The sequence below is a fragment of the Primulina eburnea genome, chromosome 14, assembly GCF_022965805.1.
Source record: "Primulina eburnea isolate SZY01 chromosome 14, ASM2296580v1, whole genome shotgun sequence".
Lineage (NCBI taxonomy): Eukaryota > Viridiplantae > Streptophyta > Magnoliopsida > Lamiales > Gesneriaceae > Primulina > Primulina eburnea.
In genome coordinates this window covers 18699367-18724808 of record NC_133114.1, presented here as the reverse complement: position 1 = coordinate 18724808, position 25442 = coordinate 18699367, and the positions used below count along the sequence as shown (strand labels likewise).

The 25442-nt window shown below is 41.5% G+C and overlaps 1 non-coding gene across 1 annotated transcript; it reads right to left on the bottom strand.

The window, feature by feature from the left end:
• Nucleotides 1-22669: 22669 nt before the first annotated feature.
• On the bottom strand, nucleotides 22670-22775 carry LOC140813413 (small nucleolar RNA R71). Its single transcript, XR_012113947.1, has one exon. It is a non-coding gene; the product is annotated as a small nucleolar RNA R71 (small nucleolar RNA).
• Between the last annotated feature and the right edge of the window lie 2667 nt (nucleotides 22776-25442).

The window sequence follows — 25442 nt, the reverse complement described above, 5'->3', positions numbered from 1 at the left end:
TCATAGATTGATGGTATTCAATGTTTTAAAGCCATGTTTTACAGAGTATGCTATGTTCATTGCTATGTAAGAGTTCCACTTGCTGAGTTTTATACTCATTTCAGTTATTTCATGTGATGCAGCTAAGAGCGACGGACCAGGACAGTGATTGTGGCCCGAAGTCATATGCATACGAAGTTGGAAGGATGACATTTTTGGACATGATCATAGGAATGATATTTTGTATTTTTGTTATGTCATTGGAATGATCATGTATTTATTTTGGTTGCAAATATTTTGTAAATGAATTCATGTTATGTAATTGTAATCCTTCCATCCTTCAATTGAAAATTTTAAATTCCGCTGTATTTTTATTGTAATGGGTCAAGGTGTCACGTTTAGTGGTATCAGAGCACCGTTCTTCGGACCAATGCATATGACTTCGTCTACTTTCAACTGTCCGGGTATGTTTTCTTTGCATCTATCCATTGTTATTTATTGATATGCCTTTTGTGAGCACATTGTAGTGTATGCCTCCTAAGAGGAAAGCTGTAGAGGATGAGGATAGTTCTTCCTCGAGAGTTGTCGACGAGTTCGGCAAGTTGCTTAAGGAGCTGGCCAAAGTTCATAGCGAGCAGATTCAGCAGCTGCTTCGATTGCAAGGAACAGGACAGGGTAGAGGCCAAGTGAGAGGCCAAGCAGCTCAGGCAGTGGGCACTGACGCCGTCTTTTCTGCTTTCAAGAGAATGGATCCACCGGAATTCGCAGGTAGCACTGATCCGTTAGTGGCTGTCGAGTGGGTCAAGGCGCTTGAAGCAATCTTCGACCATCTCCAGTATGAGGATAAAGACAGGATGAGCTGTGCAGTATTCATGTTGGTAAAGGCTGCACGTATCTGGTGGAATGCCACCAAGGTTGGTGTCGATGTTTCAGCTTTGAAGTGGTCAGAGTTCACCAATCTTTTCTATGACAAGTACTTCCCAGACGCACTTCAAACTAGGAAGGTGACTGAGTTCTTGGAGCTTCGGCAGGGAGGCATGAACGTTGATGAGTACATTCTCAAGTTTGAAGAGGGTTGTCTATTTGCTCCGTACATTGCTTCAAACGACAAAGACAAAGGTGCTCATTTCATTCGAGGCCTTCGTGCAGAGATCAGGAGGGATATTAACCTGTCCAAAGCTGTGACTTTCAAAGAGATCGTGTCCAAGGCGTTGTTGGCCGAACAAGACGAGAAAGATATCGCCAGAGAGAGGCAGGAGAGACATCAGGCCATTGCTCAGAGAGGCCAGAGTTCGAGTCAGCGGGGCAGGGATCGATTCAAGGGGAAAGGCAAGATAGAGCCGAGTCCTAAACCACCGTCAGTTCCAGTTGATCCCGAGAAGCCACTGTGTCCTAAGTGCAGCAGACATCACCGAGGAGAGTGCAGATTTGGCACTCATAGTTGTTATCGTTGTGGCACTGCAGGCCACATTGCTAAAGATTGTCCAAGGGGATCGAGCAAGGATAGAGTGCAGGGTCGTATCTTTTCGATGACCAAAGAAGGTATAAACCATGATTCTTCTGTGATCTCTAGCGCTATTTTAATTTCGGGCAAAGTAGCTACGACTTTGATTGATACAGGTGCTACTCATTCTTTTATGTCTGAATTGTTTTTGAGATCGTTGGGTTTAGTTCCTTCTGTTATTCCCCTCCAGTTCAGTGTTGTTTTACCTTCGGGAGATGTGTTGTGCCCGACGTCTATTGTTTATGCGTGCCTAGTTCGTATTGAGGAGCGAGTTGTTTTTGCTGATTTGATTGTCATCCCTATGGTTGCCTTTGATGTTATTCTTGGCATGGATTGGCTTTCGACTTACCGTGCAGTGATTGATTGCATTGCTAAGACGGTGACCTTTGCAGATGATGGCATTAAGGGAGGAGTTCTCGCCAGTGCAGGTACTTCGCTGGTCCTTCCTTTTATTTCTTGTCTTGAGGCTGAGAAGTTGATGTGTAGAGGTTGTGATGTATTTCTGGCTTCGATTGTGGATGTGGATAGAATGATTAAGTTGAACATTGATGATATCGATGTTGTGAGGGAGTTTGCCGATGTGTTTGAGGATGATGTGCCAGGTTTGCCTCCGGACAGGGATGTTGAGTTTGTGATTGATCTAGCTCCAGGTACGGTTCCTATTTCTAAGGCTCCGTATAGGATGGCCCCTGCTGAGATGAAGGAGTTGAAGACGCAGTTGCAGGATCTTTTGGACAAGGGTTTTATTCGTCCGAGTTCTTCGCCTTGTGGAGCTCCGGTTCTTTTCGTTAAGAAGAAAGATGAGTCTTGGCGGCTGTGTATTGACTATAGGGAGCTCAACAAAGTGACGATCAAGAACAAGTATCTGTTGCCACGGATTGACGATCTATTTGACCAACTTCAGGGTGCCATTGTATTTTCGAAGATTGATCTTCGATCTGGCTACTATCAGTTGAAGGTTAGGGAGTCTGATATCCCTAAGACAGCATTCCGGACCAGGTATGGTCATTATGAGTTCCTTGTGATGTATTTTGGTCTGACCAATGCTCCTTCAGTTTTCATGAATCTGATGAACCGTGTGTTCAAGCCTTATTTGGATAGCTTCGTCATTGTCTTCATCGACAACATCCTGATCTATTCCAAGACCAGAGAGCTTCATGCAGAGCATCTCAGAGTTGTTCTCCGATTGTTGAGAGAGAAGAGGTTGTTTGCCAAGTTAAAGAAGTGTGAGTTTTGGTTGGATCAGATTTCTCTTCTAGGCCATGTTGTTTCGAAAGATGGCATAGCTGTTGATCCGACGAAGATAGAGGCAGTTCAGAAGTGGCCTATTCCTACCACTGTTTCAGAGGTACGCAGTTTTCTTGGTTTGGCGGGTTATTATCGTCGCTTCATTTCAGATTTCTCCAAGATTGACCTGCCATTAACCAATCTGACGAGGAACACTGTGAAGTTCGAGTGGTCCATTGATTGCCAAAGTTCATTTCAAGAGTTTAAGGATAAGTTGACGACAGCTCCTTGTTCTTTCATTGCCCAGTGGTTCAGAGGATTTTGTTGTGTTTACCGATGCGTCGAAGAAGGGTCCTCGGTGCAGTGTTGATGCAGCGAGGTAAGGTTATCGCCTATGCTTCTCGCCAGTTGAAAGACTATGAGAAGAATTATCCGACGCATGATTTGGAGCTAGCAGCTGTGGTTTTCGCCCTGAAGATTTGGCGACATTATTTGTATGGCGAAAAGTGTGAGATCTTCACAGACCACAAGAGTTTGAAGTATTTGTTCTCTCAGAAAGAGCTCAATATGCGGCTGAGGAGGTGGTTAGAGCTTGTCAAAGACTATGATGTGACTATCAGTTACCAACCAGGGAAAGTGAATGTTGTAGCAGACGCTTTGAGCCGTAAGTCGAGTTCTTCCTGGAATTCTTTGATTCAGAAGCCGTTGTTGATGGATTTGCAGAGAGAGGAGATTTCTTTGGTGGTTCTAAGGACCATTGCTCGCTTTTCAGCGTTGGTCATTTGGGCTACATTGACGGACAGGATCCGTAGAGAGCAGACTGTTGATGTTCAGTTGACAGAGTTGAGATGCTAGAGCAGAGGAGAGAGGTAACTCAGAATTTGGATTGAATGGAGACGGTTTGGTGACTTTCAGAGGCCGTATTTGTGTTCCTGTTGGTGATGATATTCGGCGAGACGTCTTGACAGAGGCTCATACCGCGCCATATTCGATACATCCAGGCAGTACCAAAATGTATCAGGATCTTCGTAGACTCTACTGGTGGCCAGGTATGAAGAAAGATATTGCCGTATTTATTTCTCAGTGCCTAACTTGTCAGCAGGTGAAGATTGAGCACCAGATACCTGCTGGGACATTGTTGTCATTGCCGATTCCTCAGTGGAAGTGGGAGCATATTACGATGGATTTCGTGACTGGTCTTCCTAGGACGCAGAAGGGTTTCAATTCCATTTGGGTTATCATTGACCGATTTACAAAGTCAGCGCATTTTCTTCCAGTCAAGACGACGTATTCCATGAACCAGTATGCCGAGGATTATATAGCAGAGATTGTTAGACTTCACGGTGTCCCTGTGTCGATTGTGTCTGATCGTGACCCTAGATTTACTTCAGAGTTTTGGAAGAGCTTGCACAGAGCTATGGGTTCACGGTTAAAATTCAGTACAGCTTATCACCCCCAGAGCGACGGTCAATCAGAGAGAGTTATTCAGATTCTTGAGGATATGCTCAGAGCTTGTACTATCGATTATCCTGGTAGCTGAGATTCCAAATTGCCTCTTGTTGAGTTCACGTACAATAACAGTTACCAGGCGACGATTGGCATGGCAGCGTATGAGGCACTTTATGTCAGGAAGTGTAGATCTCCCTTGTATTGGGATGAGGTTGGTGAGAGGAAGATGTTGGGTCCAGAGTTGGTCCAACAGACAGCCGATGTTGTTGCGGTTATCCGTGAGAGGATGAAGACTGCGCAGTCGAGACAGAAGAGCTATGCAGATGTTCGTCGTAGACCTTTGCAGTTTGAGGTTGGCGATCACGTCTTTCTGAAGATAGCACCTCTCAAGGGTGTAATGCGGTTTGGCAAGAAGGGCAAGTTGAGTCCTAGATTTATTGGCCCCTTTGAGATTTTGGACAGAGTTGGTGATCGAGCCTACAGGTTAGCCCTACCGCCAGATCTTGACAGAGACCACAATGTTTTTCACGTATCGATGCTCAGGAAGTATATTGCGAATCCTTCCCATGTTCTTCGCCACGAGCCATTGGACTTGACGCCGAATTTGACGTACCAAGAGATTCCGGTTCAGATTCTGGACCGCAAAGTTAAAGTTTTGAGGAATAACGATATCGGCATCGTTAAAGTTCTTTGGAGGAATCATTTGATCGAAGAGGCTACGTGGGAACCGGAGGATGAGATGAGAGAGAAGTATCCTGAGTTGTTCGTGCAGTGACGTCAATTTCGAGGACGAAATTCCTCTAAGGAGGGGAGATTGTAATAGCCGAGGCCGGTGTACGGTACGGTTTAAGTTTTCGTATGTTATGGATTTATTGATTAAGTTTGAGTTTAGTAGTGATGTTAAGAGTTGTGTTTATGGGTTATAGTATGACTGGTTATAGTTGCTTGGTGGTTTTGATGTTGTTAGTTGGTGTTGGTTATTTCGTTTCAGAGTTTTGGTTAGATTTTAGTTGCTTGAGATTTTGTTTCTGCCGTGGCAGCACCGCACCCGCACTCAGTGTAAGGACCGCACCCGCGGTCGTAATTGTTGGATTTTGGTGTTTTTCCCGTAGCTTCACCGCACCCGCGGTGATGTTAGTACCGCACCCGCGGTGTAGACCGCACCCGCGGTATTGCAGGACCGCACCCGCGGTCATCGATTTCAGAATTATTGGTGGTGTGCCGTGAGCTTACCGCACTCGCGGTACAAGGGTAGCGCACCCGCGGTGATGAACAGTAGAGGTATGGTCGAGATTTAAAGTGCTTTTTGGATGAGTTGACTTCACTTTTTCCCTTTTCCTTCTTCTCCATTTCGAATTCTCCCTTGGTAGACTAAGGGTTTTCCCTCATTTCTTTTGCTTCCTATCTTTGATTCAAGCTTCTAGTTGGATTTTCGAGTTAAGATTGAGGTTCTTGGTTGCTCTAAGAAGTTAAGGTAAGCTTTTGGCTGTATTATTTCTTGGTTTTGGAGAAGAGATGATATGGGTTTGTTGTTTGAGTTGGTTTAATGGGTTATTTGACTTGAGTTCTTGGATATTGAGTTGATGATGGTGTTATTTATGGATTATTGTTGTAGGTGGTGTATCAAGAGCTTAGATTGAGGTGTTCTTGTGGTTTGTAAGTGGAATTTCATCCCTTGTGCTCACATGATGTATATGTATTGTATTTCAAAGGTTTTAATGTGTTATTCCCTTCATTGGCTTCATAATTATGTATTGATTCACTTGTATATCTATTGGAGGCATTGTATGTCTCAATTGTATTGAAAAGGGAATACAAAAGAGTAAGTGATTGCAAAGTGTTGTTTAAATGCCAAAGAGAAAGAGTTTAAATGTTTTATGATTGATAGATATATAGTTAGAGATTGCATGCAATTAGTTGATCACGACCATAGGCTTATATCCCTCAGAGTTGTCGATTTATATCGATGGGATACGAGCACCACAGACAAAGTTACTATTGATATCAATCCATACCAGAGAAAAGAGAAATACCATCTCATTGTTATTGTTATTGCTATGTTATTTATGATTCATAGATTGATGGTATTCAATGTTTTAAAGCCATGTTTTACAGAGTATGATATGTTCATTGCTATGTAAGAGTTCCACTTGCTGAGTTTTATACTCATTTCAGTTATTTCATGTGATGCAGCTAAGAGCGACGGACTAGGACAGTGATTGTGGCCCGAAGTCATATGCATACGAAGTTGGAAGGATGGCATTTTTTGGACATGATCATAGGAATGATATTTTGTATTTTTTTTATGTCATTTGAATGATCATGTATTTATTTTGGTTGCAAATATTTTGTAAATGAATTCATGTTATGTAATTGTAATCCTTCCATCCTTCAATTGAAAATTTTAAATTCCGCTGTATTTTTATTGTAAGAAGAAGAACTAGGAATGATTACTCTTGAAAAGTAGTATGTTGTGAACTCTAGTTTTATAATGGGAATGAAACAAGACTTGTATTTCATTACGTTAGAATAAATAAAGATGATGTTGTTTATGAGTTATGTATATTATATGTGATGTTTATAAGAAATTTTTTTTTTATGACCTACATTTTCTAACAACGATCCGATTAATCCCGAAATGAACTGAGTTAGTGCCCGGGTCCCCACAACAGGTGGTATCAGAACAGTAGGTTCTGTAGACTGAGATAGAATAGAATGAGCGGGATAGATCGAGTCATCTTCCTTGCTTTATGATGTGCTAGCATGATTTATTGCTTTCCCTATTACATGTTGTATTGTTATTTGAATTGACTTACAGCATGTACTCGTAAAGACTGAATCAGAACCGATTCTAGATCAGAGGTATATGATCAGAGGAGGGATAAGACAGATTGTATAGCCTGTGTACTAATTTGATTGATAATCAGATATGCCGCCTAGAAGAGTGCCGCAACCAGCAGCAGGTCGGGCACCGGAACAGGGCAGTACATCCAGTGGTCCGATGGACGTGACTGCTACACCGATGGAGACTTTGCTTAAACAGTTTCAGTCTTTCCGACCACCGACACTAAAAGGCACAGAAAATGCAGTCGAATGTGAGAGTTGGCTAGAGGATATCGAGATGCTATTCGAATCCCTTGAGTACACTGATGATCGACGAGTGAAAGTAGTGGGGCACCAATTGCAAGACGTAGCAAAGAGTTGGTGGATCACTATGAAGAGAGCATTGGAACACCGGGGCACACAGATTACTTGGAAGGTGTTCAAGACTGAGTTCTATCAGCGATTCTTCCCAGTGTCATACCGAAAGGACAAGGGTGCCGAATTTGCCAATTTGAGGCAAGGACAACTGAACATCGAGGAGTATGTTGCTAAGTTTTCGTCATTGCTCAGATTCGCTCCTCATGTTGCCGAGAATGAAGAGGCCGTTGCGAATCAGTTTATAAATGGCTTGAATCCAGATATATTTACACTGGTGAACACCGGTAGGCCCAACAACTTTACTGATGCGTTGAATTGCGCCAAGGGAGCGGAAGCTGGATTACTTAGGCAACGAAGCATTCCTTATGTTGCGCCGACTCCTAGACCGCCACTACCTTCAGTTCAACCCCCTCCTCGATTTGAGAGTGGTGGTAGCAGCAGTGGAAGAAAAGATCAGTTGAAAGCAAAGGGTAAACAGTTCAAGAGATCAGGGAGCAGTTCGTCGAGCTCCAGCGGGTCACGACAGAGAGGTCCTGGCCAGAGTACCGAGTACACAGGTGTGTATTGCAGTTCTTGTGGAGGTAGGCATGCCACTGAACAGTGTCAGGGAGTGATGGGCATATGTAGGGGCACTTCGGCAGAGTTTGTCCCCAGCGAGGTTTACAGCGATCCCAGAGTGCTGGGTCATCGGCATCAGTGCGTCAAATTGAAAGACAGACGTCCGTACATTCATTCCAACCACCATCTGCACAGTCTCAGCAGACATCAGGAGGTATCCAGACGGTGAGTCAACCTCCTAGACAGCAGGCTAGGGTGTTTGCATTGACCGAGGAGCAAGCCCAGGATGCGCCAGATGACGTTATTGCAGGTAACTGTTTTCTTTGCGGTTATCCTGCATATGTGTTGATAGACACCGGTGCATCGCACACATTCATCTCTGAACGTTTTGCATTATTGCATTCATTACCTGTTGAGTCATTGTCGACTGTGGTATCTATTTCTTCTCCGTTGGGAAGTGGTTTTGTATCTGTGACTACAGTTAGAAATTGTATATTACGATTCGAGGGTCATGAGATTGACTTAAATTGCATTGTTCTTGGATTGGCTAATTTTGATTGTATTATTGGGATTGATATGCTAACCAAGTACAGAGCCACCGTAGACTGTTTCCACAAGATCGTCAAATTCAGACCTGAGATGGCAGAGGAGTTGAAATTCTATGGGAAGGGTTCCAGATCTCGGATTCCCTTAGTATCTGCTTTGACTATGAAGAGATTGTTGCAACAAGGAGCAGAAGAGGTTCCTTATTTATTCAGTAGATTTACTGAAGCCGAGCTCGACATTGGCAGATTTGTCAGTGGTTTGCGAATTTGCGGATGTATTCCCAGAGGAGATTCCAGGGTTACCTCCAGTCCGAGAGGTAAATTTCGGCATCTATCTTATACCAGGTACATCTCCCATATCTCGAGCTCCGTATAGAATGGACACCTATTGAATTGAAAGAACTGAAAGCACAACTTGAAGATTTGTTGGCCAAGGGTTACATCAGACCGAGTGTATCTCCTTGGGGTGCACCAGTACTATTTGTACGGAAGAAAGACGGTTCAATAAGATTATGCATTGATTATCGGCAACTAAACAAGGCGACGGTGAAGAACAAATATCCATTACCTCGCATCGATGATTTATTTGATCAATTGTAGGGATCCTCCGTCTATTCGAAGATTGATTTGAGATCCGGATATCACCAGCTGCGAGTACGAGATGTTGATATACCAAAGACGGCATTCCGAACTAGGTATGGACATTACGAATTCATTGTTATGCCTTTTGGTTTAACGAATGCACCAGCGGTGTTTATGGGATTGATGAACCGTATCTTTCAGAGGTATCTAGATGAGTTCGTTATTGTTTTTATTGATGATATTCTGGTTTACTCGAGAAGTGAGACTGATCATGCCGAGCACTTAAGAATTGTGTTACAGACATTGAGAAATGAAAGATTATATGCTAAATTGTCAAAGTGCGAGTTTTGGCTGATACAAGTTATGTTTTTGGGGCATATTATATCTGGAGATGGTATTTCTGTGGATCCGAGTAAAGTCGAAGCTGTGATCAGTTGGCCGAGACCAACTTCTGTGCCAGAAATACGCAGTTTCATGGGTCTAGCAGGTTATTACCGACGATTTATCCGAGATTTCTCCAGTATAGCAAAGCCAATTACACAGTTGACACAGAAGAATACGCCTTTTGTGTGGTCTGAAGCATGTGAGTCTAGCTTCTTGGAGTTGAAGAAACGACTGACCGGTGCTCCTGTATTGATGATACCTTCAGTTACAGGTGATTTCGTTGTATATTGTGACGCAACTCACAGAGGGCTAGGATGTGTTCTTATGCAGCGAGTACATGTGATCGCATACGCCTCAAGACAGTTGAAGACTCACGAGACTCGATACCCAATTCATGATCTTGAATTGGCGGCTATCGTATTTGCATTGAAGATTTGGCGTCACTATCTCTATGGCGAAAAATTTGAAATCTACTCTGATCACAAAAGCCTGAAGTATTTATTTTCTCAGTCAGAGTTGAACATGAGGCAGCGTAGATGGCTTGACTTATTGAAGGATTTCGATTGCGAGATCAAATACTATCCAGGGAAATCAAATGCAGCCGCAGACGCCTTGAGTCGAAAGGTATGTTCTCTATCCTTATCGACGATAGGTGTTTCGAATTTAGTAGAGAATTGCTGTTTGTCTAGTTTAGCATTTGACACAGATAGCAAACCATTGAGACTTGCTACAATTCAAGTTGAGCCAGATTTGATTATGAGAATCAAAGAAGCACAAAGAACCGATCAGAATATTCAAAAGTCGATTCAGATGGTCAGATCAGGGCATTTGTCAGAATATCAGGTACTTGATCATGTTCTGTATGTAAATAACCGTCTTGTAGTGCCAGATATTTCAGATTTGAAACAGCGGATATTGTCAAAAGCACACTGTAGTCGGTTTAGTATCCATCCTGGTGGCAGAAAGATGTACAATGACTTGAAGACACAGTTCTGGTGGAAACAGATGAAATCAGATATTGCAGAGTTTGTGTCTAAATGCTTGAATTTCCAACAGGTAAAAGCCGAGAGAAAGAAGCCCGGAGGTCTACTTCAGAGTTTGTCTATTCCTGAATGGAAATGGGATCACATTTCCATGGATTTCGTGACGAAGTTACCTCGATCCTCCCGGGGCTGTGATGCGATTTGGGTCATTATTGACAGACTGACCAAATCAGCTTGCTTTATTCCGTACAGAATGACGTACCGACATGATCAGATGGCCGAGATATATATCAGAGAGGTGGTCAGATTGCACGGTGTGCCGAAGTCTATCATATCAAATCGTGATCCCCGATTTACTTCTCATTTCTGGCACAGTTTACAACAAGCTTTAGGTACGACATTGCATCTGAGTACGGCTTATCATCCCCAGATAGACGGGCAGTCAGAGCGGACTATCCAGACTCTAGAGGATATGCTGAGAGCTGTAGTACTAGATTTTGGTACCAATTGGCAAGATTCACTAGCTCTTTCTGAATTCTCGTACAACAACAGCTATCAGACGAGCATTGAGATGGAACCGTTTGAAGCTTTATATGGCAAGAAGTGCAGATCGCCATTGTATTGGGATGACATCTCAGAAGTACCAGAATTGGGGCCTGATATGATTTGTGACATGACGGAAAATGTGAAGATCATTCAGAAGAGAATGAAGACAGCACAAGATAGGCAAGCCAAGTATGCGAACATCAGACGTAGACCGTTAGTATTTCAGCAGGGAGACAGAGTATTTTTGAAGATTTCCCCTTTCAGAGGCGTTGTCAGATTTGGCAAACGCGGGAAGTTGTCTCCGAGATACATTGGTCCTTACGAGATTCTTGAAAAGATTGGCGATCGAGCATATCGACTTGCACTTCCTCCTTCTTTACATGGGATACACGACGTTTTTCATGTATCGATGCTGCGTAGATATATGCCTGATACTTCTCATGTCATTCAGCCTGACGAAACTGAACTTGATCAGACTTTGAGTTATGTTGAGCAACCGATACAGATTCTTGATCGGAAAGAGAAACAGCTCAGAACGAAGACTATTCTGTTAGTGAAAGTCCAGTGGAGTCGTCATGGCATGGAAGAAGCGACTTGGGAGACAGAAGCAGATATGAGACAGAAACATCTCGAGTTATTCATGTGATGTGAGTATTTCTTCAGTTTTGATTATATTGCCTCTTGTACTTGCATTGATAGATTGCCTACGATTTCGAGGACGAAATCATTTCTTAGAGGGGGAGAAATGTAAGGCTTGAGATTTATTAGTCTTCATTGATGTGAGACTCGGAAGATATGAGTATGCATGATATAAAATGAGAAGCACTAAGTGAGATGGGAGTAAGAAAGAAATGGAAAAGGTGAGGAAATATTCAGAATAAATTGGAAGGGCCGAAGCATTGGTGCACATGCGCGAAGAAATGTGCTCATATGCGCGACAATTGCAGTAGTATCGGCGCACATGCGCGAAGAAATGCGCGCATATGCGCGACATGTCCAGAGACATTGGCGCACATGCGCGAGATAATAGGCGCATCTGCGCGACACCTCCAGAGACTTTGGCGCACATGCGCGAGATGAGTCGCGCATCTGCGCGAGGTGTTGATGCCGAGACAATATGTCTCGCGCATATGCGCGAGTTGAGGACGCGCACATGCGCGAGAAATCCACCATGAAACCTTATGTTGAAACATGGCTTGGACCTATATAATGTACAAATTCTTCATTTCCATCAGCAACCACCGATAGGAATTTCAGAAAAAGCTCCAAGTTCTCCCTTAGCTTAGAATTGTGATTTTCTCCCATCTAGTTATCCGATTTTTGATCCGGGGTGATATTCGTACTCCTCTTGCGATTTGCTATCAAAGGAAGTAAGTATTATTCACTTTCAATATATTTTGAAGTTGAGATGTGTAGGGAATGAGATATTGATTGTTATTATATGTTCTTGTGATATCATAGAGCGTATATTTGAAACCGGATCGAAGAAATTGTACCGCATGCATTTGTTATGAATTTCAGCATATATTGAGATGAGATTATGCAGATTTTGAGATCTTGATATAGATATTGTGATGGTTATGAATTAATGATATAGTTTTGTATTGATTCTTATTGTTGAGTAGATCGGTAATTAGAAACTACGCCGTTATGCCGTCGAAACGTACCGAAATTGAATAATGATTGTACAAGACTTGATTTGGATTGTATTTTGATAGAATACGTCTATACATTGTCATTTCAGATAAAGATTGACAGAGTTAGTATCCCGACTTCGAGACTTCTATTGATTCCAACGACAAGAAAGGTATAATTCATGTTTTGTTTGGGGAAGACACAACTCAAATGAGATTCAATTTGAGTTTTCCCAAAAAAATCACATACTAGATTATGTTTATATTTTGAATGTAATGCCTTGTTTATAGATTTATATTCAAGCCTTGAGATAGGAGTCATTGACAGATTTGTCAAACTAGATGTTCGGTAGTATCGTCACATTGGAGCAGTTCGACTCCGTGTGTAGACACTCGATACAGACATGACCGAAGTCTAGGAATAAGACGTACAGTTACCCCGATTGGGAGGGTAGGTAACAGACAGTGACGTCTTATTCACATCGGGATCCCTAGAGTTAGAATTGAGTCGAGTCAAGACATGAATTGAATAAGATTACATGCTTATATGATTATGTTCATAGATTATGGAACATGTTGTATTGACTCCTCTCATGATAGTATGTTCATGTTGTATTTGTATAGTCATGTATCATGATTTATATTCCCTTGCATAATATGCATGTTTACATGTCTTATACTGGGATTTGTTCTCACCGGAGTTTCCGACTGTTGTTGTGTCTGTATGTGTGCATAACAACAGGTGGGGTAGGATCCGGGTCACGACAAAGATGAGAGGACAGGATAGCGTGGAGATCACGGGCCAAGAAGAAGAACTAGGAATGATTACTCTGGAAAAGTAGTATGTTGTGAACTCTAGTTGTATAATGGGAATGAAACAAGACTTGTATTTCATTACGTTAGAATAAATAAAGATGATGTTGTTTATGAGTTATGTATATTATATGTGATGTTTAAAAGAAATTTGTTTTTATGACCCACGTTTTCTAACAACGATCCGATTAATCCCGAAAAGAACTGAGTTAGAGCCTGGGTCCCCACAATCAGTTTGAGGATGACAGGTCGTAGAAAACAGTAATTTAGTGTCAAGTTTAGCCCATAGTGTTTTCCAAAAGTAACTTAAGAATTTAACATCACGGTCAGATACAATAGTCCTAGGCATGCCATGCAACCTAACGACTTCTCTAAAGAACAAATCCGCAATGTTAGATGCATCATCAGTTTTGTGACAAGCTATAAAGTGTGCCATCTTAGAAAATCTATCCACAACAACAAATATATAGTCACTCCCCTTCTTTGTCCTAGGCAACCCCAAAACAAAGTCCATAGAGATATCAACCCAAGGTTCACTTGGGACGGGAAGTGGTGTATATAATCCATGTGGTAGTGTCCTAGACTTAGCTTGTCTACAAGTTATGCACTTCTCACAAATACGCTCAACATCACGCTTCATGTGTGGCCAATAAAAATGTTCATGCAAAGCATTAAAAGTTTTTGCCACACCAAAATGTCCCATTAGACCACCCCCATGTGCTTCCCTAACAAGTAGTTCACGAATTGATGACTTAGGAATGCACAATCTATCCTCTCTAAACAAGAAACCCTTATGGTTCATGCAAAGCATTCAAAGTTTTTGCCACACCAAAATGTCCCATTAGACCACCCTCATGTGCTTCCCTAACAAGTAGTTCACGAATTGATGACTTAGGAATGCACAATCTATCCTCTCTAAATAAGAAACCCTTATGCAAGTAGAATTTATCATGTGGACCATGCATACAAGTTTCAAACACCTCTTTAAAATCATCATCTAGCACATACAATTCTTTAACAAGCTCAAACCCCAAGATTTTAGATTCCAAAGTAGAGAAAATCACATACCTCCTTGATAGTGCGTCGGCCACTACGTTTTCCTTACCTTGCTTATACTTGATCATGTAGGAGAATGTCTCTATGAAAGCCACCCACTTAGCATACCGCTTGTTCAGCTTTTGTTGCCCCTTGAGGTGCTTTAGAGACTCATGATCCGTATGAATCACAAACTCTTTAGGCCTCAAGTAGTGCTGCCACGTCTCAAGAGTCCTCACAAGTGCATAGAACTCCTTGTCATACGTGGGATAGTTCAGCGCTGCCCCATTGAGCTTCTCACTAAAGTACGCACCGGCCTTCCTCCTTGCATCAACACACCACCAATACCTACACCTGAAGCATCGCATTCAATTTCAAAGGTGTTAGCAAAATCGGGTAAAACAAGTAATGGAGCATTAATCAATTTTTTCTTAATGAGATTAAAGGCCTTCTCTTGCTCCTCGCCCCAATGGAATGGAACGTTCTTCTTGATCACCGCCGTCATCGGTGCCGCCAATGTGCTAAAATCTTTGACAAACCTCCTATAGAAGCTTGCAAGACCATGAAAACTTCGAACTTGACCAACAGTAGTAGGCGTTGGCCAATCTCGAATAGCACTTACCTTGTCTTCGTCAACTTGTATACCCTGTGAACTTACCACAAACCCAAGGAAGACAAGTTTGCTAGTACAAAAAACACATTTCTTCAAGTTAGAATACAAATTTTCAGCCCTTAATGTGATTAGCACAAGTTTCAAGTGGTTAACATGCTCATCTAAGTTTTTGCTATACACGAGGATATCATCAAAATAGACCACAACAAATTTTCCTATGTGTGCATGCAAAACATGATTCATCAACCAAATAAAGGTGCTAGGTGCATTAGTTAAGCCAAAAGGCATAACCATCCACTCATATAACCCATATTTAGTTTTAAAAGCAGTTTTCCACTCATCACCTTCTCTCATCCTAATTTGGTGATACCCACTTTTCAAATCAATTTTGCTAAAAATGCAAGACCCATGCAATTCATCTAACATATCATCTAGTCTAGGTATGGGATGCCTATACTTAATGGTTATGTTATTGATTGCCCTACAATCCACACACATACGCCATGAGCCATCTTTCTTAGGGACTAGTAAAACGGGCACCGCACAGGGTGACATGGACTCACGCACAAACCCTTTATCTAATAGCTCACTTATCTGTCGTTGCAGCTCCTTAGTCTCCTCCGGATTGCTTCTATAAGCTGGACGGTTCGGCAAGGCACTCCCGAGCACCAAATCAATTTGGTGTTCAATCCCCCTCAATGGTGGTAAGCCTTGAGGTAGCTCCTCCGGAAATACATCGTCAAATTCCTGCAATAGTGAAACAATAACGCTCGGAAGGGATCCGACTATATCACTTGTGTTAAGGAGGATCTCCTTGTAAAGAATTAACACAAGTGGTTCATGTGTGTGCAAAAATTGTTTCAACTCACCTTTTTGGGCCATATATGATTTCTTTTTGGCCTCTTTCCTCTCCTTTTCTTTTCCCTCATTTTCTTTCCTCTCTTTTTTTTGTTTTTATTGTTATCTCACTCTTTTTTTCAGCCACTTCATTTTTGTATTCATAGGCCATCTCACTTTTTAATTCACTCCTTTTTTCGGCCTCATCTCTCTTTTTATTTTCCAATTGGTCCTCCAATACTTGCTTTGGGGACAAAAGAAGCAATACAATGGATTCTTTCTTTAAAACAAATGAATAACGATTTTTGAACCCATCATGAGTAGCGTGCCTATCAAATTTCCATGGTCTACCCAACAAAATATGACAAGCATGCATCGGCACCATGTCACACAAAACCTCATCCACATACTTCCCAATAGAAAAGGACACTAGAACTTGCCTATTTACTTTCACCTCCGCACAATCATTCAACCATTGAAGCCTATATGGTTGAGGATGTTTTATTGTAGGCAATTCAATTTTTCCACCATCTCAACACTAGCCACATTAGTGCAACTTCCCCCATCTATGATTACATTGCAAACCCTACTGTTCACAAAACAGCTAGTGTGGAACAAATTCTCCCTTTGGCTAGCCTCCTCATCCTTGACTTGGGCACTCATGATTCGCCTAGTCACTAGCGCTTCTCCTATAACCGCTCCATATCCCTCATCGGGATCCTCCAACGCAGGCATATCATCATCACTACCCTCGTCATCTCCCTCACTTTGAGACTCATACTCACCATAATCATTCAGAATCATCACCCTTTTATTAGGACATTCACTAGAAATATGTCCTAATCCTTGACACCTAAAACATCTAACATCTCTATATCGAGTGAGAGGAGTTTCAGATTTACCTTGGACTCCTTGCTTAGGCGCCTCTTGTTTGATCTCAATTTTGGGCTTGGTTACCACCTTATTCTCCTCACGCTTCACCGCATTTGATATCCAAGAAGATGATGAACCTCCAGTTTGATTGGTGAGGCCAACTCCTCGCCTCTTGAGTTGTTGCTCCACCTTTATGGCCATTTGTACCATCTCGTCTAGATCTAAGTAGTGCCGAAGCTCCACTTGATCTTGAATCTCCCTGTTCAAACCACAAAGAAAACGAGCCATAGTTGCCTCACTATCCTCCTCAATACTTGTCCTAATCATGACTACCTCAATATCCTTATAGTAGTCCTCAACACTCTTTAACCCTTGCCTCAAAGTTTGTAACCTCTTAAACATCTCCCTATAATAGTGATTAGGCACAAACCTCTTTCTCATAACCCTCTTCATCTCATCCCAAGACTCAATGGGTCTCTCATTATACCTCCTCCTAGTGGTCACTAATTGATCCCACCAAATGAGAGCATAGTCTAAGAATCCACCACCGTCAATCTAACCTTATTTTGTTCGGAATAGTGGTGAAAATCGAACACAAACTCTACCCTCTTTTCCCACTCTAAGTATGCCTCCGGATCAGATTTGCCATGGAAAGATGGAATTTTCATCTTAATGCTACCCATGTTCTCATCTTCCCTATGCCCATCATTAAATCTACCCCTCATAGCTTCTCCTCTTCCTCTACGAACTGCTCCACCTCTTCCATTCCTACCCCAATTTTCATTTTGACTCTCCTCTTCTCCCCCCAAATCATATTCCTCATCTTCGCCTCTACCCAAGTCTCTAACCTTAGATTTACCCCCACTAGGAATCATTTCAATCCTATCCAAACGCTCATGTAATGACTCCATCTCAATCTTTATCATCCTAGAAAAGTGTCCAGACAACACCTCCATTTGGACCTTAGATAACCCCGGATTAGAACTATTTCCTACCTCCCTCTCCATTTAATTCCAAATTTGTACCTGCAAGAAAAGGTTAGTAGAAATAAAATAATCCTCACCCAAATGCTCACGGTCACTCCAAAGAAATTCAATCGTCTCTCTGATTTTGTTTGCTCACAACAAATACTCACCTTTCACTCCAAAGAAAAGTCACTCGCACTCAAATAGATCACTCGAATTTGACGGCCCTCTCAAAAAGTGTTCAAGCTTTGTATTTGAGTATATCAAACAATCAAGCTTAAACTTGTGAACAAATGTGATCGTCTCACTTGGACTGCGTAGACAAGAAAAATTGAAGCTAATTTTTTTTTTGACTGTGTGAGACTATGGAATATGAATCACAAGAAGGACTAGAACAAATTACCAAAATAAACTTGTGGGTAAATTTTCGAAATTTTGTACTCTTTTTTTTTTTTTTCTTGAGTACTACTCGAAAATCCCAAAAAAAATAAGAGCAAAAATTTTCGAGAATCACATATTCACGAAAAAAATAAACGAAGAACGATAGATTGACACAGATCTGACAAGGAACGAAGAAATATCACAGATCTGAAATTTAATAACAAGATACTTACTTGAATTCAATAAACCCAAAGCTCTGATACCAAATGATGTGAATCTTGACACGAATAAATAGCAAAAACGATTAAAAGTGAATCGCACCCTCTATTCGTAATTACGATAATAAGATTCGTGTGTTTTCCCGATCTTTTGAATCAAGTATGGTTGTGATATTCACCTCTAAACTATGAAAAGTCTAGCAACAAATAAACACGGAATAACAATCGAAAATTAGAACGAACCTTCGAAGAATGATTCCTACGACAATCCGCACAAGAACGATCGACAAACTCCACAAAGTTAGAAACTTTGATAAGTTTGATTTTGGATTTACAAAGCTAAGCTTTGAAAAAGTTGAGAGAAAATCTCACAAGTTTGATAAAACTCAAAAAAATATGTGTATTGTGTGTAAAATTTCGTCCAAGATATGTCTTATATCAAAAAGATAACAAAAATCTAGTTTCCTAACAAAATAAAACTCTAAAGAAGGTAAAAATCCTCGCCCAGCCGTCTCAGACAGGGACCCCGTGTAGCCATCCGTGCCCGGGTCCGTGTACACTCGGGAATAAACTTCAGCTGGAAACAAGGGACACTGACCCCATGCTCACCTCCGTGTACGGGTCCGTGTAGACACCGTCTTCGCCAATGTAATAGGGCACGGACCCCGTGCCTGGGTCTGTCTTCGGGTCCGTGCAGGTACTGGAATAGCTCATCTCAGGTTGTAAAGGACACGGACCCCGTGTCCAGGTCCGTGTGGAGGTCCGTGTAGCCTCGGGTTTCTCCAACAATGCTTGAATAATATTCCGTTGGCCTCCAAACGTACTCCCATGCATCTCGACCCCTTCATGCTTGCTCATGACTCCCTGTAGTGCCTCCTTGAATTTCTTTAGTCGTCCCCTCGTGACTGGTCCCTCCGGCAACTGCAAAGGATCCCATGCTTTCCTTGGGGCTTGACGACCCGTGTTCGCATCATTTTGTATCCGGGGTACGACCAGAAATTCGCAAAGAAACACCAGTTTATCGACCACGATCCCTAATTCAGGCCATGAGTTTGGTAAAGTGGTATGAGGATAAATTTTCGGATAGTGGTGGGTTGACAGTGCATTGGGGCGAAAATTCAGCAGCTTATAAAAATCGTTTGCAACGGTCCCTTCGAGTCGACCTCCTTTACTCCCTACTCCACCAGGGCCCCATTAATCTTATCCTATGAAGTGCATCACTCCAGCAGAAATGTTGGCCCGACGAGAGAAAGGCTTATGCTATAACTGTGACGAATTTTTTTTTCCAGGTCATAAATGTAAGGGATAGTTTTTCCTATGCATTGTCCCTGAGGTTGAAGTAGCAGAGGAAGTTCTTGAGGATGAATGTTCATTGGTATCTTCAGAGAGTGGAGGCATATCAGACTGTTCAGAAATTAGTTTGCATGCATTGGTAGGACACCTTTGTCCTCGCACATTATGATTGAAGGCTCTAATAAAAAGGCTGCATGTGCAAACTCTGATTGACGGGGGAAACACTCATAATTTTATACATGAGCACCTAGCTAGATTTTTGAAGCTGACAATTGTTTCTTCTCCACACTTCTCGGTTATGATAGGCAATGGTCAATCTATGACGTTCCAAGGGTATTGCCCGAAGGTGACAATAGAATTGGACACCGAATCCTTTGTGATTGATCTATACGTCATCCAAGTGCAAGGAGCTGAAATTGTTTTGGGAGTGCAATGGCTCCAAGGATTGGGCAAAATTGCTATGGATTATTCCCAACTTTATATGGAGTTTATGTAAAATGTGAAGTTAGTGAAACTACGTGGGCAACCACTGGTACAAGTGGAAGAGCTCAATTCACACCAAATGCTGCAGTTGTCGCATACAAAAGGGATCACTGGACGTTTTCAGCTGCTGTCCTTGATTGGTTGTTTTCCCAATAAAGATAAAGTGCATTCAACTTCAGGGTCTTTGGCAGCTCTCCTTGATCTGTATCAGGATGTGTTCATGGAACCAAAATCCCTTCCACCTCATCGCTCCATCAACCATTCCATCCATGTTCTGCCCAACACCAAACCAATAAATGTTAAGCCTTACCATTATGCTCATTTCCAGAAAGCTGAAATTGAAGGCTGGTAACTGAAATGCTTAACAGTGGAATCCTTCGCCATAGCCAAAGTCCTTTTTCATCCCTCATTATGCTTGATAGACATGGTTTTTACATGTTTTATTGCATTAGTTTGTGTGTGTTTGCATTGTGCATGCGTTCATTTACATTTTGTTCATTTTAGAGTAAACATCTGCATTTGATCATGTCTCACTTGTGTGTGACAAATTTGCAGGAAAAATGACCGGAAAACCGAATCTGGAGCAAAGTGCGCAAGACAAGAAGTAAATGGCAGAAAGGCTGGCGCTCGAGCGGTAATTTTCTACCGCTCGAGCGCGAGAGGCGATCCGAGCAAAAAATCTCCAGAGAGGCTGGCGTTCGGGCGGTAATTTTCTACCGCCCGAGCGCGAGAAATGATTTCCGAGAAGAAAACTTACAGAAGACTCGGCGCTCGAGCAGTAATATTCTATCGCTCGAGCGCGACTGCCGCATTCCCCAAGCAAAATTACAGAAGGTGTGGCGCTCGAGCGATAATTTTCCAACGCCCGAGCGCCACCTATTTTTGGAAAAAGTTCCTTGCCGATTCCTTAACTTATTCTGGGGATGTGGATTATATGGAAAGGATTTTTGGGACGTTTTTCATTCATTCAGAATTCATTAGAGCAGCCGCCACAAGCTTGAAGAGGGTTTTTGCGCTTGGATTGAAGATTCGAAGATTTCCAGGCATCGTTCTTCGTGTTTTTCGTCAAATATAGTATTTCTAACTTAGTTTTTATCTTTTAAACTTTGTTTTGTTTATTTCTAATATGAATTCGAGTAGCTAAACTTTTATTATTTGTTGGGATTTAATGGGATCTTACCCCGAACTTTGATTTAAATTAATTCACATATCGATTTCTGATTTATTCTTGATTATACTATTGTTTTATCGTGTTGTTAAAGCGTAGCTAACTTTAATAACAATTTTATATTGTGAGTGAGTTCGAGAGAATAAATTGTGATAGGAACGAGTAGTATAATCCGTAGATCTACAATTTAAATAGACATATGAAATTGGATACTCGCCGATAGTCATAGTCCTAAGGGTTGAAAATTAGGGGATTTCATAGATCAACATGTGATTCACTCTTGATAAATAATTAAAGACATTTAATTACTTCATTAAGTAGAATTAGTTTGGCATAGCTCGAGAGAGTGTGTTCAATTGAATAGGAAATCCTGTCGGAAGCATATAATCATTATCGAACGATTAATTAATTAACGAGGGGTAGGTGAACCGATATTCACGACAAATTCATTTCTCAATGAATTTTTAATCAACCATTTTAGATATTATATTTCATTAATCAATTCTTGAATATTTTTATTTGCATATTTATTTGATCATAGTAGTAATAATCAATCAATCAATTTTCGTTGCTAAAGATTTAATAACTGAAAATAATAATTGTCAAATACAGACTCCAGTGGAACGATACTCGTACTCACGTACATCATACTATTACTTGACATCGTGCACTTGCGACTAATTTTCGAGCATACAAAATCGTATTTTTATTAAGGATTCCATGGTGCAAGTTTTGCTCGATCAAGTTTTTGGCGCCGTTGTCGGGGACTGTTAATTCACAATTTTATTTTTAGTTATTTTCGTTAGCATTGTTTCATTTTATTAAATTAACACTTCACATTCTATTACAGATATCTCATCCAGTGCATACCAAAGTCACTTGACGTGGAGCTTGAGCAGTTTGACCCTGAAATTAAAAGAAGTTTCAGGAGGAGAAGACAGCAGCAGAGACTGAAGGAACTGATGGAGAGGCACGAGAACGATCGTGAGGAGGAACACCATGACGCTAGACATGTTGAGATGTCACGCCGCATACCGAAGCTGGAGTATGCCCAACCTTCTTTGGATGGAGCACGCCCCAGCATTGTGAGACCTATTGTGAGGGCAAACCACTTCGAAATCAAACAAGCCATAATTCAAATGATTCAGAACACTGTCCAGTTTGGAGGATCTGCAGTAGATGACCCAAACACGCACATCGCAGATTTTCTCGAAATTTGCGATACTTTTAAATTTAATGGAGTTTCTGATGATGCTGTTAGATTGCGTTTATTTCCCTTCTCCTTACGTGATAAAGTTAAAGCATGGTTGAATTGTTTGCCTATAGGTTCGATCACCACATGGGAGGACATGGAGAAAGCGTTTCTCATTAAATACTTTCCTCCATCTAAGACCATGAAGCTGCGGGCAGACATCACCACCTTTGCTCAATTCGATCAGGAGTCTTTATATGAGGCATGGGAGTGCTTCAAAGATTTCTTAAGAAGATTTCCTCATCACGAACTGCCACTTGGGTTAGTTGTTGAAACCTTTTACTATGGTTTGCTTACTCATAATCGTACTATGATAGATGCCGCTGCTTGCGGAAACCTCTTGAGAAAAACTGCTGAGGAAGGATACGAGTTATTGTAGGAGATGGCTGCTAGCAGCTATCATCCTCAATCTGAAAGGAACAACCAGCGAAGAATTGCAGGAGTTCACCAGGTAACTGACCTTTCTTCTATTACTGCACAACTTGATGTCTTGAACAGGAAACTGGACGGGTTGAATATGGGTGGCACGGCTATGCATCTTCAAGAGATATGTTGTGAAAAATACGGAGGAGAACATTATGTTAAGGACTGTCAAGATGGAAATCTCTTTTATGTGCCAGAAGGGGCACCTGTGAATCAAGTGGGACTCGAAAACCGTCCAAAGAATGACCCTTATTCGAATACATACAATCCCGGATGGAGGCAACATCCCAACTTCTCATGGGGTGGTCAAAACAGCCAGAATCGACCACAAGGAGGACAACCAAAACAACCGATGTACAGATCTGATCCTCCTAGAGAAGAGAAGTCCAATTTGGAACAGAAGATGTCTAAGTTCATCTGATCTACTGAAACTAGACTCCAAAATCAAGATGCATCGATAAAGGGGCTAGAAAATCAGATTGGACAGTTAGCAAAGATGATAGCAAGTAGAGAGCTGGGCACCTTGCCAAGCAACACCGAGACCAATCCAGAAGAGCAAGTGAAGGCTATTAAGTTGAAGAGTGGAAAAATTTTAGAGTCGAGAGAAAAAGAAATAAATCAAGTGCCGGATGAACTAAATGAGACATCTAAAGGTAATTCTTCTAACTCTACACCAGCACCCAATGCACAATCTAAAATTGTTATACCTCCCCCTTTTCCTGCAGCACTGAAAAAGCAAAACCAGATGCACAATTCGATAAGCTTCTTGAGGTATTTAAAAAATTGCATATCAATATTCCTTTTGCCGATGCTTTGATGCAAATGCCTAGTTATGCTAAATTTTTGAAAGACATATTAGCTAATAAGAAGAAGTTGGAGGATCACATGACGGTGAACTTAACGGAAAATTGCTCTGCTTTGGTGCAAAACAAAATCCCACTAAAACTAATTCCTTGCATGAATGAGGATGTTGTTTTTCACAAAGCTTTGTGTGATCTTGGTGCAAGTATTAATCTTATGGCCTTGTCTGTATTTAGAAAGCTCGGACTAGGAGAACCTAAGCTAACAAGGATGTCCTTGCAACTAGCTGATAGATCTGTCATGTATCCACGAGGAGTGATTGAGGATGTGCTAGTGAAAGTGGACAAATTTATTTTTCCTGCAGATTTCATGGTGCTCGACATGGAGGAGGATACGGAGATGCCTTTAATTTTGGGGAGACCGTTCCTTGCAACTGGCAAGGCCCTGATTGTTGTGCAAGAAGGGAAGTTGAGATTGAGATTGTGGGAGGAAGAGATTACATTTGATGTTTTTAATGCAATTAAGCATATACTGCATTCTGACAGTTGTTATAGAATTGATGCTTTTGATGTTCTTGTGTCTAACTATGTGCAGGATGCTCTTAGGAACCCTTTGGAAGCCACTCTCAATACCGAATTGAGAGAAGATGAATTGGATGCAGAGAAAGCCAAAATAACGGCATACCTCAATGCTAACCAGCCATGAAAGATGCCAATAAGGATGAGATTAGATGACTTGGAAGATCGAAGAGACTTTATCCCTCAGAAGTCAAGCCTGGAGGAGCCACCGACGCTTGAGCTAAAGCCACTGCCTCCACACCTAAATTACGTATACCTAGGTGAGAATAACACGTTACCTGTCATTATTTCTTCTTCTTTGACAGATGTAATGGAGGAAAAATTGCTGGAAGTCTTAAAAGCACATAAAAGTGCATTTGCATGGAAAGTGGCGGATATCAAAGGGATCAATCCATCAGTCTGCATGCACAAGATATTGATGGAAGACAAATACTCACCTCTTGTGCAACCTTAGAGAAGATTGAATCCAAATATGCAAGAGGTAGTAAAAGCAGAAACTATCAAACTCCTTGGTGCAGGTATTATTTATCCTATATTTGATAGTGCATGGGTAAGTCCTGTTCAATGTGTGCGAAAAAATGTGGGATTACTTTGATCACAAATGAAAAAAATTAATTAATACCCACTAGGACACTTACGGGATGGCGTGTGTGCATTGATTATAGGAAATTAAATGATGCTACCCGTAAAGATCACTTTCCAATGCCCTTCATTGATCAAATACTTGAGAGGTTAGCGGGTCATGAGTTTTATTGTTTTTTGGATGGGTATTCAGTATATAACCAAATTATGATTGCGCCTGAGGACCAAAAGAAAACCCCTTTCACTTGTCCTTATGGCACTTTTGCTTTTAGACGGATGCCCTTTGGTTTGTGTAATTCCCCTGCTACATTTCAGCACTGCATGTCTGCTATATTCTATGATATGATTGAAACTTTTCTTGAAATTTTTATGGATGACTTCTCGATTTTTGGCTCTACTTTTGATAACTGTGTGCAGAATTTGAAGGTGGTGTTGATGAGATGTGAGGAGACAAATTTGGTCCTGAATTAGGAAAAATGCCATTTTATGGTACAAGAAGGCATAGTGTTGGGGCACAAGATATCACCGCATGGGA